At 54.0% G+C, this 15,991-nt stretch overlaps 1 protein-coding gene across 1 annotated transcript in view; it reads left to right on the top strand.

Annotated features, from left to right (window-relative positions):
- Positions 1–472: 472 nt before the first annotated feature.
- FAM13B (family with sequence similarity 13 member B) overlaps positions 473–15,991 on the top strand; it is a 333,002-nt gene continuing 317,483 nt past the window's right edge. Inside the window, exon 1 of the mRNA XM_078664100.1 lies at positions 473–803. The gene's annotated coding sequence lies outside the window, so the exon portion shown is untranslated. The remainder of the gene's footprint in view (positions 804–15,991) is intronic.

Genomic DNA, 15,991 nt, shown 5'->3' with positions numbered 1-15,991 from the left:
ATTTCCTTGCTTTATTATATAGCAGCCAATAAAAACAGTCTTTTTTATTCAGTAAACCATATAAAGTACACATCTCATGATCACACTGTCATGCTCAACCATAGAGTCTGTGCCTATATAACTCCAGCTCCCTCAGGAGCCCAGACTGATACTGAAGGGAAACAGAGCCAGGGAGGCCATGTGAGGTGCAGACACTGGAGGTGCACAGTGCCTGGGGGGCTCCAGGGGGGCTGCACTGGCCCCTGTGAGCCTCCAGGGGGCGCTGCACTGGCCCCTGTGCTCCTGCGTGTGTCTCTTCCAACGTCCTTACGCGCACGTCTGACGTCACTGCTGCTGGGACGCAGGACTCGTCCTACTTCTGTTTCTATGACGCCTGTGAGCGTCGCCGCAGCCGCGCGTCACCGTGACAGCCTCTGGTCCTTCGTCAGTGTCTAAGCCCCGCGGGTCAGCCTGACGTCACGGACCCTCCTCTGTTTCCGCGCTCGGCCTCTGCTGTTGTCAGTCTTCGCTGCAGCTGCTGTGCAGGACGCTGAGCTCGAGACACCGACGCCGCCCGGACGTACTGATCGCGAGCCGCCGCCGCTGCACGCACTGTGCGCGAGCCGCCCCGACGCAGAGGGCGCGAGCCGCTGCTGTTGTCAGAGCCTCGGCTGCAGCCGAGGACGCTGTGCGCGCGCCGCCCCGACGCAGAGGGCGCGAGCCCCCCCCAGTGCCCCGGATGGACGCTGTGATGGCGCCGAGCTGTGCTGGACAGAGCTAGAGACCGGAGCCCCCACCCCCGAGACGGAGCGCGAGCCCTGCCGGTGAGAGGGGCCCCCGGGGGAGGGGAGGGGGCGGGGCTGCCAGGGACCCCGGGGCTTCGCAAGCAGCCCTCTGCTCGCCCTCCCGGTGCATTCTGGGACTTGTAGTTTTGTGTAAAATGTTCGATGCGTGGGTGGATGCAGGTGTCATGGGCGAGGGGGAGCTCCTGGGGGGGGCAGCCAGTGACCCTGGTTCTTTTCAAGCAGTCCTCTGATCACCGTCCCGGTGCATTCTGGGACTTGTAGTTTTGTATGTCATCTCATGCGTGGGTGCAGGTGTCATTGGCCGTGCTGGGTAGGGAGCACCGGGGGGCGGGGCAGCCTGGATCTTTTCAAGCGATCTTGTACTCACTGTCCCGGTGCATTCTGGGACTTGTAGTTTTGTATGTTGGATGCATGGGTGGGTGCAGCTGTCGTTGGCAGGGGATGGGAGGGGGGTAGGGAGCTCCTGGGGGTGTCAGTGGTGGGGGTGAGCTGCATGGGGGGTCAGTATCAGGAGTGAGATTCTTTCGTTGAGGTATTTGGGTCTGATGTTGGAGGGATTGGTAGGCGTGGGCGAGTAGCTTGAAGGTTACTCTCTCCTCGGCATGGCGCCGGTGGCTGTCTCCTGCTCTTGTGTCGTGGGGCTCCGAGTACGAGTCTGGTAGGTGTTGGGTCGTGCGCTCGTGTCGTGGGCGCTCCGAGGACGAGTCTGGTAGGTTTTGCGTCGTGCGCTCGTGTCGTGGGGCTCCGAGGACGAGTCTGGTAGGTGCTGGGTCGTGCGCTCGTGTTGTGGGGCTCCGAGGACTAGTCTGGTAGGTGCTGGGTCGTGAGCTTGTGTCGTCGGGCTTCGAGGACGAGTCTGGTAGGTGTTGGGTCGTGCGCTTGTGTCATGGGGCTCCGAGGACGAGTCTGGTAGGTGCTGGGTCGTACGCTAGTGTCGTCGGGCTCCGAGGACGAGTCTGGTAGGTGCTGTGTCGTGCGCTTGTGTCGTGGGGCTCCAAGGACGAGTCTGGTAGGTGCGGGGTCGTGCGCTTGTGTCGTGGGGCTCCGAGGACGAGTCTGGTAGGTGCGGGGTCGTGCGCTTGTGTCGTGGGGCTCCGAGGACGAGTCTGGTGGGTGCGGGGTCGTGCGCTCGTGTCGTGGGGCTCCGAGGACGAGCCTGGTGGGTGTTGGGTCGTGCGCTCGTGTCGTGGGGATCTGAGGACGAGCCTGGTGGGTGTTGGGTCATGCGCTCGTGTCGTGGGGCTCCAAGGACGAACCTGGTGGGTGTTGGGTCATGCGCTTGTGTCGTGGGGCTCCGAGGACGAGCCTGGTGGGTGTTGGGTCGTGCGCTCGTGTCGTGGGGATCTGAGGACGAGCCTGGTGGGTGTTGGGTCATGCGCTCGTGTCGTGGGGCTCCGAGGACGAACCTGGTGGGTGTTGGGTCATGCGCTTGTGTCGTGGGTTTTGGAGGACTAGTCTGGTGGGTGTTGGGTCGTGCGCTTGTGTCGTGGGGCTCCGAGGACGAGTCTGGTAGGTGCTGGGTCGTGCGCTTGTGTCATGGGGCTCAGAGGACGAGTCTGGTAGGTGTTGGGTCGTGCGCTTGTGTCGTGGGGCTCAGAGGACCAGTCTGGTAGGTGTTGAGTCGTGTGCTTGTGTCGTGCGCGCTCCGAGGATGAGTCTGGCTGTGGTGTTCTGGATGGTTTGGAGCTTGTGTAGCATGGTTCTGTTTGTTCCAGCGTAGAGGGCGTTGCCGTAGTCCAATCTGCTGGATATGGGTGCGTGGCTGGTGGTTTTTCTGGCTTCGGGTGGGATCCACTTGAAGGTCTTGTGGAGGGAGTTGACATAGGTGGAGGTGGCGGTGTTGACCTTGCGAGTCATGGTGAGGGAGGAGTCTAGAATGATGTAGAGGTTCCAGGCGTGGTCCGTTGGGGTGGGTGGGTTTCGGAGGGCCACCGGAAGCTGTCCCACTCGGTGAGGGAGGGTCCAAGGACGAAGACCTCTGTCTTCTCCTAGTTGAGCTTCAGGCAGCTGTTTTTTTTCATCCAGGCGGCTACGTCTCTCATGCCTAGCTGAGATTGGTGTCTTCGGGGTTCTTCGTGAGGGAGAGGATGAGCTGGGTGTCTTTGGCGTAGGATACTATGCTGAGTCCATGCTGTCTGACGATGGGGACCATGTAGATGTTGAAGAGCGTGGGGCTGGGGATCCTTGGGGTACTCCGCAGTTGATCTCAGCGTTCGGAGAGGAAGGGAGGGAGTCTGATCCATTGGGTTGTGCTTGTGAGAACGGAGCAGATCCAGTCGAGGGCGAGTCCTTGTATGCCAGAGGCGTGGAGTCTGGTTGCAAGCGTGCGGTGGGAGACAGTGTCGAAGGAAGCGGAGATATCTAGCAGGATGAGGGCCGCAGTGTGTCCCTGGTCGAGTAGCATGTGTATGTCGTTGGTGGCGGCCAGGAGGGCAGTCTCGGTGCTGTGGTTGCTGCAGAATGCGAACTCGGAGGCGTCTAGTATGGCGTTCTCTTCAATGAAGGTGGTCAGCTGGGCGTTTACTAATTTCTTGGTGACCTTGGCTGCGAATGGAACGAGAGATGGGCCAGTAGTTTTTCAGCCCTGTTGGGTCAGCCGAGGGTTTCTTGAAGAGAAGCTTGACCTCTGCCCGCTTCCAGTCGGGGAAGATACCCTATTTGAAGGAGGGTTTGATGGCGCAGCATAGTTGGGGCGCAATGGCCGCTCTGTGGAAGATGTGCGGTGGGCAGGGGTTCGTGGGGGCTCCTTAGTGGGTGCTTTTCATGGTCTCGGTGGTGACCAGTTTCCATGTGTTGAATGTGGGATAGCTGTCATTGCTGGAGGGGAGGGTGGTTTCTGTTAGATGAAGTTGTAGAGGGCCTTGATATTTAGGTGGAAGTAGGAGCTGAGCTTGTTGCAGAGGTCCTGGGACGGTGTGCTGTCCATGGCTACTCTGGGGGGGGTTTGGTGTACTGCTGGATGATGTTGAAGAGTTCCTTTGAGTTGCTAGCGTTGGTGAGGATTTTGTTCCAGATGAAGGTCCTCGTGGTGGTTCTTAGGAGTTGGTGGTATTCTTTCATGGCGTGTGTAGGAGAGTAGGGTCTGCAATCCTATGATCACCCAGATTTTTGCTTTTTGCTGCACTGGTTTACGACTTTCCCTGGCTGTGGGCCTGCTAATCAGACCCACAGCCTAGCTGTTCTCTCTATCCAAATTGTACTCAGGTACTGAATTGGCACTGGGCCCTCTCCAAGTCCCTGTACCCAGGGCTGAGGTGTACCCAGAAGTCTCCCAGGGGCTGAAGCATGTATTATGCCACCCCTGGGCTGACTAACTAAACTGACACAACTGGCTGCACGACAGCTGGGGCAAGGTGGTGTACTCACCCTTTGCTTTAGATATAGTATACCTATATCTAACCCTAAAATGGACACACAGATCTCCTATCAGTCACTCCTATGGCAGGCCTTAACAATCCTGAAGGCAGAGTGCTTGGAATCGTGTGAGATGGTGCTCTGGCATGAGCTGAGCCTGTCTGCGGCTTTCGGGATCCATCCCTTAGCCGTTTCCATGATATCGCATACCATATACTCTTAAGTGCATTATAATCCTCGCGGTTATATGCCAACTCTGGTATCGCTTTATCAAAACATGTCGAGTAAGGTGTCATACGAATTGGAATACTAACCCCTCGCCAATTCTGGCGACGGGGTTAGCATTCCACCCTTCTAGAGGGACACGACATGTATGTAACCCCTAACCCCGGTTAAAGTCAAACAGAGCCTCAGCTCCACAAAATGGATGCTGCCACCGAGACACAAGTCTGCCCTCCTGCTGCTGGGAGTCCTCCCAGAGCAGGAGATAAGGACAAAGGGTTTCCTGCCAGGGGCGGTGCCAGCACCGTCCCAGACAGGGTTTTGTGTATTGTAGGTAGGCAGGGCTTTAGAGGAAGGTGACTGCACGTGGCACGGTGCTCACTGTGCATAGGCTGGCTGGAACCAGTTCCAGGGTCACTCCAGACCCTGTGCTGGGGAAAAGCCCGCCAAGGAAGTGGGTGTAACCACCCCCCTCCTGGTCCCACCCCTAGGGCAGGACTTAGTCGCGTGCCAGCCCCTTTTTACAGGATAAAGGTAGGAACTGGCCCCCTTCCAAATCAGATCATCTTTGAATCCTGAAACTACTTTCCACGAAAGGAACTCAAGACTTCTTCCTAAGATTTCTCCCTTGTGACTAAGGAGTAGTCACCCTGCATCCGCAGGCACCATCTAAAGAACACTGCGGTCTGCTGCAAGTCCTTCCTCCGGAATCCGACTGCCCAGCTCGACGAGAACCGGCTTCCCTGGCACCTCTGACCTCTACCTACATCATCAGTCACGCTGAGATTCGTGGGTGTGACGAGACCTCGAGGGACCGGCCATCTTCAAGACTGCACGACTTCTTTCCAGCAAGCCCGCCGAGTGAATTCCTGGTCAGTGCTTTGGGGTCCGAGAAGCCCCCACCCTGAGCAGCTCCAGCACCGAAGTGCAGCCCCCCAGCATCTCCACGATCTGCGTGGGGCCCTTCTGCTTTTTGCTGCTCACCGCGTTGTTTGGCTACTAACCCGCTGGCTTGTGGCCTTCCTGACGACGCCCGACGACATTTCTGCTGCTGGTCTGGTTGCTCCAGACTGGCCCTTGCTTCCCTCCATCGGAGAAGTACCCTGGACCCTCCTGGTCCGCCCAAGACGCCATTTTAGGTCCACCGCGTGGGCCTTGCATTTGCCAAGACTTGTTGCCCAATCCTGGGTCCAGCGACGTCGACAGCAAGAACCTTCGTGGGACAGCTCGCACCTCCATCCTGGTCGCCGACAACGCCTCCTGGTCCGAGAGACTGCAGAGCCCAGCAGCGCCCACTCACCTGACTGCGGTGACTTCGCCCGGTGCCATCCTGGTGCCCACTTAATCACTGGCTAGTGATTCAAGAACTTGGTCCCCTCTGCTTTCAGGTTTTCTTCTTCCTTGATCCAGGCTTGGATCCATCGAACTTTTCTTCACTGGTCGCCTGCCAGCAACTTCTTCCTTCCAGGCTCCTGGTCCGGCAACGAGATCCCCGACGTCTTTTCAGACCTATGCAGCTGCAGCCCCTGGGCTAGGTAACTTCGGCACTTCGGTGTCCCAGCATAGCCTCACTATCCGAGGGTCAGGATCCACTGTCGTTTTCTTCCCACCAGGTCGGGTTCGCCCGTGAACACTAACTTTGCCTTTACTAGCTCCCATAGACTTTGTCCCGCATCCCGCGTGAGAGTGCACACTCTGCACCCGAGTCCCCTAGGTCTCCTAGAAGTAATCTAACGATTCTATAGTCAAGTCCTAGCGATTCCAAAGCCTATTAGTACTGTACTTACCTGCTAGTAATTTCGCATTCCACTTTTTAAGTATATGGTTTTTCGTGCCCCTCGGGCATTTGTGTATAACGTGCTAACGTAAGTATTTTCGTAAGAGTTTTGTTGTGTGCCTAGCACCCTGTCCTCATAAAGAGTACAGGGTTGTTGTGATTCTAATAAATACACTGTTTATTTTCATAACACTTGTGTGGTGTCCTTTCACTGGGTGTTCAAGGGGTAATGTGATGGTAAAACAGCTGGCTTAACACGCCCTCTAGAGTCTTAGCCTTAGACTGCTCGTATCCATGCTACTAGGATAGCTGGTCTATAAGGTTGACTTACAACCAATCATCAATAAGGGTTGTTTGGACTGATATATAGTGATCACTAGAATAGTGAGCACTGCACATCAGGCCAACTTCTCACATTGGTGAGCAGCGGTTGGGATTTGAGCTTGCTGTTGTTTTACCACACATGCCCTAAGAATATCTTGTGAAAGATCACATAAGTACTAAAGGTACATATAACTTAGCTTAGAATACTCTGAGTTCTACTGAACCAGCTGTTGTAGCTCCTAGGGCCTAGCACACCCTAAACTACAACTCTAGCAAGGGATCAGTAGGCAAACACATAGTGTAGGTAAGTGCACCACTTACACCTCACTAGAAAAGCATGTCTACCCAGGGAGATTCTACTGAGACTCCCCTGGTCAGTGTTGACCCTCCACAGGTCACTTCAAGATATGCAGCTCTCAGTTTCCAGGAGATGAGACAGATCTGTGTCTCCAGAAAACTGAAGCAGGGGTCTAACCCCACCATTCCCTTTCTGATAGGTCTCTTAGAGACATATGATGCCAGAAAGCTTTCTCAGTTACATGAGAACATGCCAGCCTTAGAGGGAACCTCTGGGGATCCAGATCTCCCCAACATTGCTACTGCAGTTGAGGAGGAGGATCAAGAGGAACTCTCTGGGGATGAGGTAGACAAAGGTCTTGAGGTAGTCAGAAGGCTAACCAGGGCCAACTTAGACTTACTTGGGCTAGGATCTGGGGGACCCCCAGTACTAACCCGAAGTGGGCCTAACCTTGGAGTTAGGAGAGATAGATCTCTTTCTAGGGACTCCAATAGATCTCTGCACTCTAATGCCTCTTCTCAGGGGAGAAGGAATCCTCCACAGAGGAGATTTACTTCCCCTCAGAGAAGGGAGCATGAAGCTAGGATGAGACAAGCTGAACTGAGGATTGAAAGGGAAGAAATTGCCCTGGCCAAAGAGAAGCTTGCCCTGGCAAGAGAGCAGCAGATGAGTGGGTTAGCTCCCACTGGTGGCAGCAATCTCCCAAGAGATAGAGAGAAGGGTTTAGACACTAAACACCTGACTAAGATAGTGCCCCCCTTTAAGCAAGGGGATGATATCCAGAAATGGATGGCTGCTCTGGAGAGGGCCTGCACTGTGCAGTGCATTCCCCAGAGTCAGTGGGCAGCTATACTGTGGCTCTCCTTTGATGGTAAAGGTAGAGATAAGCTCCTCACTACAAGAGTAGAGGATGCCAACAATTACCAGGTCCTGAAGAATACACTGGTTGATGGGTTTGGTTTAACCACTGAGCAGTACAGGTTGCTGTTCAGAGATACCCAGAAAACTCAGTCTCAGGACTGGTCTGACTTTGTGGATTGTGCCACTAAGGCTTTGGAGGGCTGGTTGCTGGGTAGCAAGGTTACAGATTACACAGGATTGTATAATCTAATGATGAGAGAACAAATTTTGAACAATTGTCAGAACCAGTTGTTGCACCAGCACCTTGTTGATTCAGATCTGACCTCTCCCCAAGAATTGGGAAAGAAGGCAGACAAATGGGTCAGGACAAGGATCAAGCAGAACCAGAACCAGAACCAGGGTGGTCAGAAGAAAGCAGACCAGAAGGGTAATGTTAAGAATGAGCAAAATGACCAGAAGTCTTCACCAGGTCCCCAACAAACCAAGGAGGGTGGGGGTCAGGCTTCCCAGAAGAAGAAGACTCAAGAAGGCCAGTCAAAAAGGTGGTGCCAGTACTGCAAAAGTAAATCTCACTGGTTTAGTGAGTGCACCAAAAGAGGAGGACAAACTCCTGCCACTACAGCCCCTAAGGCAACTGCACCCCCTAGTACAGTCAGTAGTGGTAGTGTACCTCCCAAGGCATTAGTTGGGTTAACCTTGGGTACTGAGGGGTCTGACAACTTAGTTGGCACACTCACTCAGGCTGTCCTTGTCTGTACAGGGGATATGGATATGTCCCCTGAAATAAGTCCCAATACTTTGGGCAAATACAGGCAGACACCTTTGATTAATGGCAAGATGGCTCAGGCCTATAGGGACACTTGTGCCAGTGTCACCATGGTGACACCTAACTTTGTGGACCCGGGACAGATCATGCCAGGTACTGATTTCCTGGTGACCAATGCCAGCAATGTCACTACTAGTCATAGTGTGGCAATTGTGGCTTTCTCCTGGGGTGGAGTGAAGGGACAAAAGAAAGTTGTAGTCAGTTCAGACCTCCCAGTTGATTGTTTGTTGGGCAATGATTTGGAGTCATCACAGTGGTCAGAAGTGGAGCAGAGGACTCACATGGAAATGTTAGGCTTGCCAGCACATGTGCTTGCTGTGACCAGGTCACAGGCCAAAAAATGCCCCACTGAACAGGTGCTGGATCCTGAAAGTATGGACCAGACACCTTCCAAGAAGAAGAGCAGTAAGGGTAAGGCTTTGCCTTCCCCCTTGCCCCAGGTTGAGGATCAAGTCTCTGAGGAGGCTGATCTAGAAGAGCTGAGGGAAACTGAGCCTAAAGAGCTTGAACTTGATCAAGTTGAGTTTCTGGGCTCAGGGGGACCCTCCAGAGCAGACCTGGGGAAGGAACAGTTGAGCTGCCCTTCCCTTGAACCCCTCAGACAGCAGGCTGCTGCTGAGGCTGCAGGGAATGCCACAGGTGCCCACAGGGTATACTGGGAAGATGGACTCCTGTACTCTGAGTCAAGAGACCCCAAGCCTGGTGCAACCAGGAGGCTGGTCATCCCCTTGTCTCTGAGAGGTTTCCTTCTCACCTTGGCCCATGAGATTCCCCTTGCAGGTCACTTAGGTCAGACAAAGACTTGGGACAGGCTTGTCTCACACTTTCACTGGCCCCATATGAATGAGAATACCAAGGAGTTTTGTCGCTCCTGTGTCACTTGCCAAGCCAGTGGTAAGTCAGGTGGCACAACAAAGGCCCCCCTCATACCACTACCTGTGGTGGGGGTCCCCTTTGAAAGAGTGGGGATTGACATTGTTGGTCCAATGGAACCCCAGACAGCATCAGGGCACAAGTTTATACTGGTGGTGGTGGACCATGCCACCAGGTATCCTGAAGCTATTCCCCTGAGGACCACCACAGCCCCTGTGGTGGCAAGAGCCCTAGTTGGAGTGTTCTCCAGAGTGGGTTTTCCAAAGGAGGTCATTTCTGACAGAGGTACAAACTTCATGTCAGGATATCTGACTGCAATGTGGAAAGAGTGTGGTGTGAACTACAAGTTCACCACACCCTATCATCCACAATGCAATGGGCTTGTTGAGAGATTCAACAGGACCCTCAAAGGGATGATTCATGGACTACCTGAACCTCTTAGGAGAAGATGGGATGTCCTGATCCCCTGCCTCTTGTTTGCTTACAGAGAGGTCCCACAGAAGGGGGTTGGCTACAGCCCTTTTGAGCTTCTGTATGGGCATCCTGTGAGAGGACCCCTGTGTTTGGTGAAGGAAGGATGGGAGAGACCTCTCAAAAAGCCTGCAACCAACATAGTGGACTATGTACTTGGTCTCCGCTCCAGGATGGCTGAGTACATGGAAAAGGCATCTAAAAACCTTGAGGCCAGCCAGGAACTTCAAAAAGCTTGGCATGACCAAAAGGCTGTTCTGACTGTGTACCAGCCAGGACAGAAGGTGTGGGTGCTGGAGCCAGTGGCCCCAGCAGCTCTGAAAGACAAATGGTCTGGGCCCCACACCATCATTGAGCAAAAGGGAGAGGTTACCTACTTGGTGGACCTTGGAACTCCCAGGAGCCCTCTCAGAGTGCTCCATGTTAACAGGCTCAAGGCATATGTTGACAGGAAGGACATGAGCTTGCTCATGGCCACAGATGAGGGACAGGAGGAAGAGAGTGACCCTCTCCCAGACCTGCTCACTCAGAATCCTGATGATGGATCAGTTGATGGTGTTGTCTTTTGTGGCAGCCTCTCTGAACATCAGCAACAGGATTGCAGGCAAGTTCTGCAATCCTTCAGACATATGTTCTCTCTGACACCCAGCCAAACTGATTGGTGTACCCATGATGTTGACACTGGAGACAGTCTGCCTGTCAAGAGTAAAATCTACAGACAGCCTGATCATGTTAGAGACTGCATCAAAACTGAAGTGCAGAAAATGTTGGAGCTGGGAGTCATTGAGCCCTCAGATAGCCCTTGGGCTAGCCCAGTAGTTCTAGTGCCAAAGCCTCACACCCAGGGTGGTAAGAGAGAGATGAGGTTTTGCGTAGACTACAGAGGCCTCAATGCAGTCACTAAGACTGATGCCCACCCAATACCAAGAGCAGATGAACTTATAGATAAATTGGCTTCTGCCAACTTCTTAAGTACATTTGATTTGACAGCTGGGTATTGGCAAATCAGGTTAGCTGAGGAGGCCAAACCCAAGACAGCATTTTCTACCCCTGGAGGGCATTATCAATTTGTGGTAATGCCCTTTGGACTGAAAAATGCACCTGCCACCTTCCAAAGGTTGGTGAATCAAGTCCTCACTGGGCTGGATGACTTCTGTGCAGCATATCTAGACGATATTGCTGTCTTTAGCTCCACCTGGGAGGATCACCTGGTCCACCTGAGGAAAGTGTTAGAGGCCCTGCAAAAGGCAGGCCTCACTATCAAGGCCACCAAGTGCCAGATAGGGCAGACACAGGTTGTATACCTGGGCCACCTTGTAGGTGGAGGCCAGGTTCAGCCACTGGAGAGTAAGATACAGGCCATCAAGGACTGGACTCCTCCAATCACCCAGACTCAGGTTCGAGCTTTCTTGGGCCTGACTGGGTACTATAGGAAGTTTGTCAGAAATTATGGGTCCATAGTGACCCCTCTTAATGACCTGACAAGCAAAAAGATGCCAAAGAAAGTTCAGTGGACAGCAAGCTGTCAGAAAGCATTCAATGACCTAAAGCAGGCCATGTGCACAGCACCTATCCTAAAGAGTCCAGATTACTCCAAGCCATTCATTGTCCAAACAGATGCTTCTGAGTTGGGTGTGGGGGCTGTTCTGTCTCAACTGAATTTTGATGGTAATGATCAGCCTATTGCTTTCATTAGTAGGAGGTTGACACCCAGAGAGAAAAATTGGTCAGCTATTGAGAGGGAGGCCTTTGCTGTGGTCTGGGCCCTGAAGAAGCTGAGGGCCTACTTGTTTGGCACTCACTTCACCATTCAGACAGACCATAAGCCCCTCTTGTGGCTAAATCAGATGAAGGGTGAAAACCCCAAACTGCTTAGGTGGTCCATTTCCCTACAGGGGATGGATTTTACAGTGGAGCATAGACCTGGGACTGATCACAGCAATGCTGATGGGCTCTCCAGGTATTTCCACTTAGAGCAAGAAGACTCACCTGGTCAAGGTTAGTTTATTGTCCCAAAGTTTGGGGGGGGTCATGTAGGAGAGTAGGGTCTGCAATCCAATGATCACCCAGATTTTTGCTTTTTGCTGCACTGGTTTACGACTTTCCCTGGCTGTGGGCCTGCTAATCAGACCCACAGCCTAGCTGTTCTCTCTATCCAAATTGTACTCAGGTACTGAATTGGCACTGGGCCCTCTCCAAGTCCCTGTACCCAGGGCTGAGGTGTACCCAGAAGTCTCCCAGGGGCTGAAGCATGTATTATGCCACCCCTGGGCTGACTAACTAAACTGACACAACTGGCTGCACGACAGCTGGGGCAAGGTGGTGTACTCACCCTTTGCTTTAGATATAGTATACCTATATCTAACCCTAAAATGGACACACAGATCTCCTATCAGTCACTCCTATGGCAGGCCTTAACAATCCTGAAGGCAGAGTGCTTGGAATCGTGTGAGATGGTGCTCTGGCATGAGCTGAGCCTGTCTGCGGCTTTCGGGATCCATCCCTTAGCCGTTTCCATGATATCGCATACCATATACTCTTAAGTGCATTATAATCCTCGCGGTTATATGCCAACTCTGGTATCGCTTTATCAAAACATGTCGAGTAAGGTGTCATACGAATTGGAATACTAACCCCTCGCCAATTCTGGCGACGGGGTTAGCATTCCACCCTTCTAGAGGGACACGACATGTATGTAACCCCTAACCCCGGTTAAAGTCAAACAGAGCCTCAGCTCCACAAAATGGATGCTGCCACCGAGACACAAGTCTGCCCTCCTGCTGCTGGGAGTCCTCCCAGAGCAGGAGATAAGGACAAAGGGTTTCCTGCCAGGGGCGGTGCCAGCACCGTCCCAGACAGGGTTTTGTGTATTGTAGGTAGGCAGGGCTTTAGAGGAAGGTGACTGCACGTGGCACCCCGGTGCTCACTGTGCATAGGCTGGCTGGAACCAGTTCCAGGGTCACTCCAGACCCTGTGCTGGGGAAAAGCCCGCCAAGGAAGTGGGTGTAACCACCCCCCTCCTGGTCCCACCCCTAGGGCAGGACTTAGTCGCGTGCCAGCCCCTTTTTACAGGATAAAGGTAGGAACTGGCCCCCTTCCAAATCAGATCATCTTTGAATCCTGAAACTACTTTCCACGAAAGGAACTCAAGACTTCTTCCTAAGATTTCTCCCTTGTGACTAAGGAGTAGTCACCCTGCATCCGCAGGCACCATCTAAAGAACACTGCGGTCTGCTGCAAGTCCTTCCTCCGGAATCCGACTGCCCAGCTCGACGAGAACCGGCTTCCCTGGCACCTCTGACCTTTACCTACATCATCAGTCACGCTGAGATTCGTGGGTGTGACGAGACCTCGAGGGACCGGCCATCTTCAAGACTGCACGACTTCTTTCCAGCAAGCCCGCCGAGTGAATTCCTGGTGAGTGCTTTGGGGTCCGAGAAGCCCCCACCCTGAGCAGCTCCAGCACCGAAGTGCAGCCCCCCAGCATCTCCACGATCTGCGTGGGGCCCTTCTGCTTTTTGCTGCTCACCGCGTTGTTTGGCTACTAGCCCGCTGGCTTGTGGCCTTCCTGACGACGCCCGACGACATTTCTGCTGCTGGTCTGGTTGCTCCAGACTGGCCCTTGCTTCCCTCCATCGGAGAAGTACCCTGGACCCTCCTGGTCCGCCCAAGACGCCATTTTAGGTCCACCGCGTGGGCCTTGCATTTGCCAAGACTTGTTGCCCAATCCTGGGTCCAGCGACGTCGACAGCAAGAACCTTCGTGGGACAGCTCGCACCTCCATCCTGGTCGCCGACAACGCCTCCTGGTCCGAGAGACTGCAGAGCCCAGCAGCGCCCACTCACCTGACTGCGGTGACTTCGCCCGGTGCCATCCTGGTGCCCACTTAATCACTGGCTAGTGATTCAAGAACTTGGTCCCCTCTGCTTTCAGGTTTTCTTCTTCCTTGATCCAGGCTTGGATCCATCAAACTTTTCTTCACTGGTCGCCTGCCAGCAACTTCTTCCTTCCAGGCTCCTGGTCCGGCAACGAGATCCCCGACGTCTTTTCAGACCTATGCAGCTGCAGCCCCTGGGCTAGGTAACTTCGGCACTTCGATGTCCCAGCATAGCCTCACTATCCTAGGGTCAGGATCCACTGTCGTTTTCTTCCCACCAGGTCGGGTTCGCCCGTGAACACTAACTTTGCCTTTACTAGCCTCCATAGACTTTGTCCCGCATCCCGCGTGAGAGTGCACACTCTGCACCCGAGTCCCCTAGGTCTCCTAGAAGTAATCTAACGATTCTATAGTCAAGTCCTAGCGATTCCAAAGCCTATTAGTACTGTACTTACCTGCTAGTAATTTCGCATTCCACTTTTTAAGTATATGGTTTTTCGTGCCCCTCGGGCATTTGTGTATAACGTGCTAACTTAAGTATTTTCGTAAGAGTTTTGTTGTGTGCCTAGCACCCTGTCCTCATAAAGAGTACAGGGTTGTTGTGATTCTAATAAATACACTGTTTATTTTCATAACACTTGTGTGGTGTCCTTTCACTGGGTGTTCAAGGGGTAATGTGATGGTAAAACAGCTGGCTTAACACGCTCTCTAGAGTCTTAGCCTTAGACTGCTCGTATCCATGCTACTAGGATAGCTGGTCTATAAGGTTGACTTACAACCAATCATCAATAAGGGTTGTTTGGACTGATATATAGTGATCACTAGAATAGTGAGCACTGCACATCAGGCCAACTTCTCACAGCGTGCTTGTAGGTTGACTGGTCTTCGGTTGTTTTGCTGTTTCTCCATCGTTTTTCGAGACGTCTGCAGGAGCAGGTGGCTGCTTGGAGGTTGGTGGTGCACCAAGCGGCCTTCAGAGGGCGTTGTCTGTTGGGGCATCGGAGGGGAGCAAGCTTGTCTGCGCATCTGGAGATCCAGCGGTGTAGTTCTGTGGCTGCAAAGTTGGCGTCGGTTGTGGCAGAGGGGGGTGTTGTGGACAAGGGTAGCACAGAGGTGTTCCTCTGTGACCTTGCTACTGTTCCTTCGTGGTGGGGAGGGCATGTGTGCGGTGTTACTGCTGAAGGAGAAGTGTACACAGTGGCATCGGGGGGGGAAGAGTATGTGGGGCGTGTGTCAGTGGTAGGAGTGAGCTGCATCGGGGGTATGTCAGTGGTGGGAGTGAGCTGGGTCGGGGGGGTTTGTCAGTGGTGTGGGAGTGAGCTGCATGGGGGGGTTTGTCAGTGGTGGGAGTAAGCTTCATCGGGGGGGGGTTTGTCAGTGGTGGGAGTGAGCTGCATCGGGGGTTGTCAGTGGTGGGAGTGAGCTGCATTGGGGGGGTTGTCAGTGGTGGGAGTGAGCTGCATTGGGGGAGTATGTCAGTGGTGGGAGTGAGCTGCATCGGGGGAGTATGTCAGTGGTGGGAGTGAGCTGCATCGGGGGAGTATGTCAGTGGTGGGAGTGAACTGCAGCCGGGGTATGTCAGTGGTGGGAGTGAGCTGCATCGGGGGAGTATGTCAGTGGTGGGAGTGAACTGCAGCCGGGGTATGTCAGTGGTGGGAGTGAGCTGCATTGGGGGGGGTTTGTCAGTGGTGGGAGTAAGCTGCATCGGGGGGGGGTTTGTCAGTGGTGGGAGTGAACTGCAGCCGGGGAGTATGTCAGTGGTGGGAGTGAACTGCAGCCGGGGTATGTCAGTGGTGGGAGTGAGCTGCATCGGGGGGGTTGTCAGTGGTGGGAGTGAGCTGCATCGGGGGGGTTGTCAGTGGTGGGAGTGAGCTGCATCGGGGGGGTTGTCAGTGGTGGGAGTGAGCTGCATCGGGGGTATGTCAGTGGTGGGAGTGAGCTGCATCGGGGGTATGTCAGTGGTGGGAGTGAGCTGCATCGGGGGAGTATGTCAGTGGTGGGAGTGAGCTGCATCGGGGGGGGGTTTGTCAGTGGTGGGAGTGAGCTGCATCGGGGGGGGGTTTGTCAGTGGTGGGAGTGAGCTGCATTGGGGGGTTGTCAGTGGTGGGAGTGAGCTGCATTGGGGGTATGTCAGTGGTGGGAGTGAGCTGCATCGGGGCTATGTCAGTGGTGGGAGTGAGCTGCATCGGGGGTATGTCAGTGGTGGGAGTGAGCTGCATCGGGGGTATATCAGTGGTGGGAGTGAGCTGCATCGGGGGTATATCAGTGGTGGGAGTGAGCTGCATCGGGGGGGTTGTCAGTGGTGGGAGTGAGCTGCATCGGG

The sequence above is a fragment of the Lissotriton helveticus genome, chromosome 10 (assembly GCF_964261635.1).
Source record: "Lissotriton helveticus chromosome 10, aLisHel1.1, whole genome shotgun sequence".
Classification (NCBI taxonomy): Eukaryota; Metazoa; Chordata; class Amphibia; order Caudata; family Salamandridae; genus Lissotriton; species Lissotriton helveticus.
This window is presented reverse-complemented; position numbering and strand designations above follow the sequence as displayed.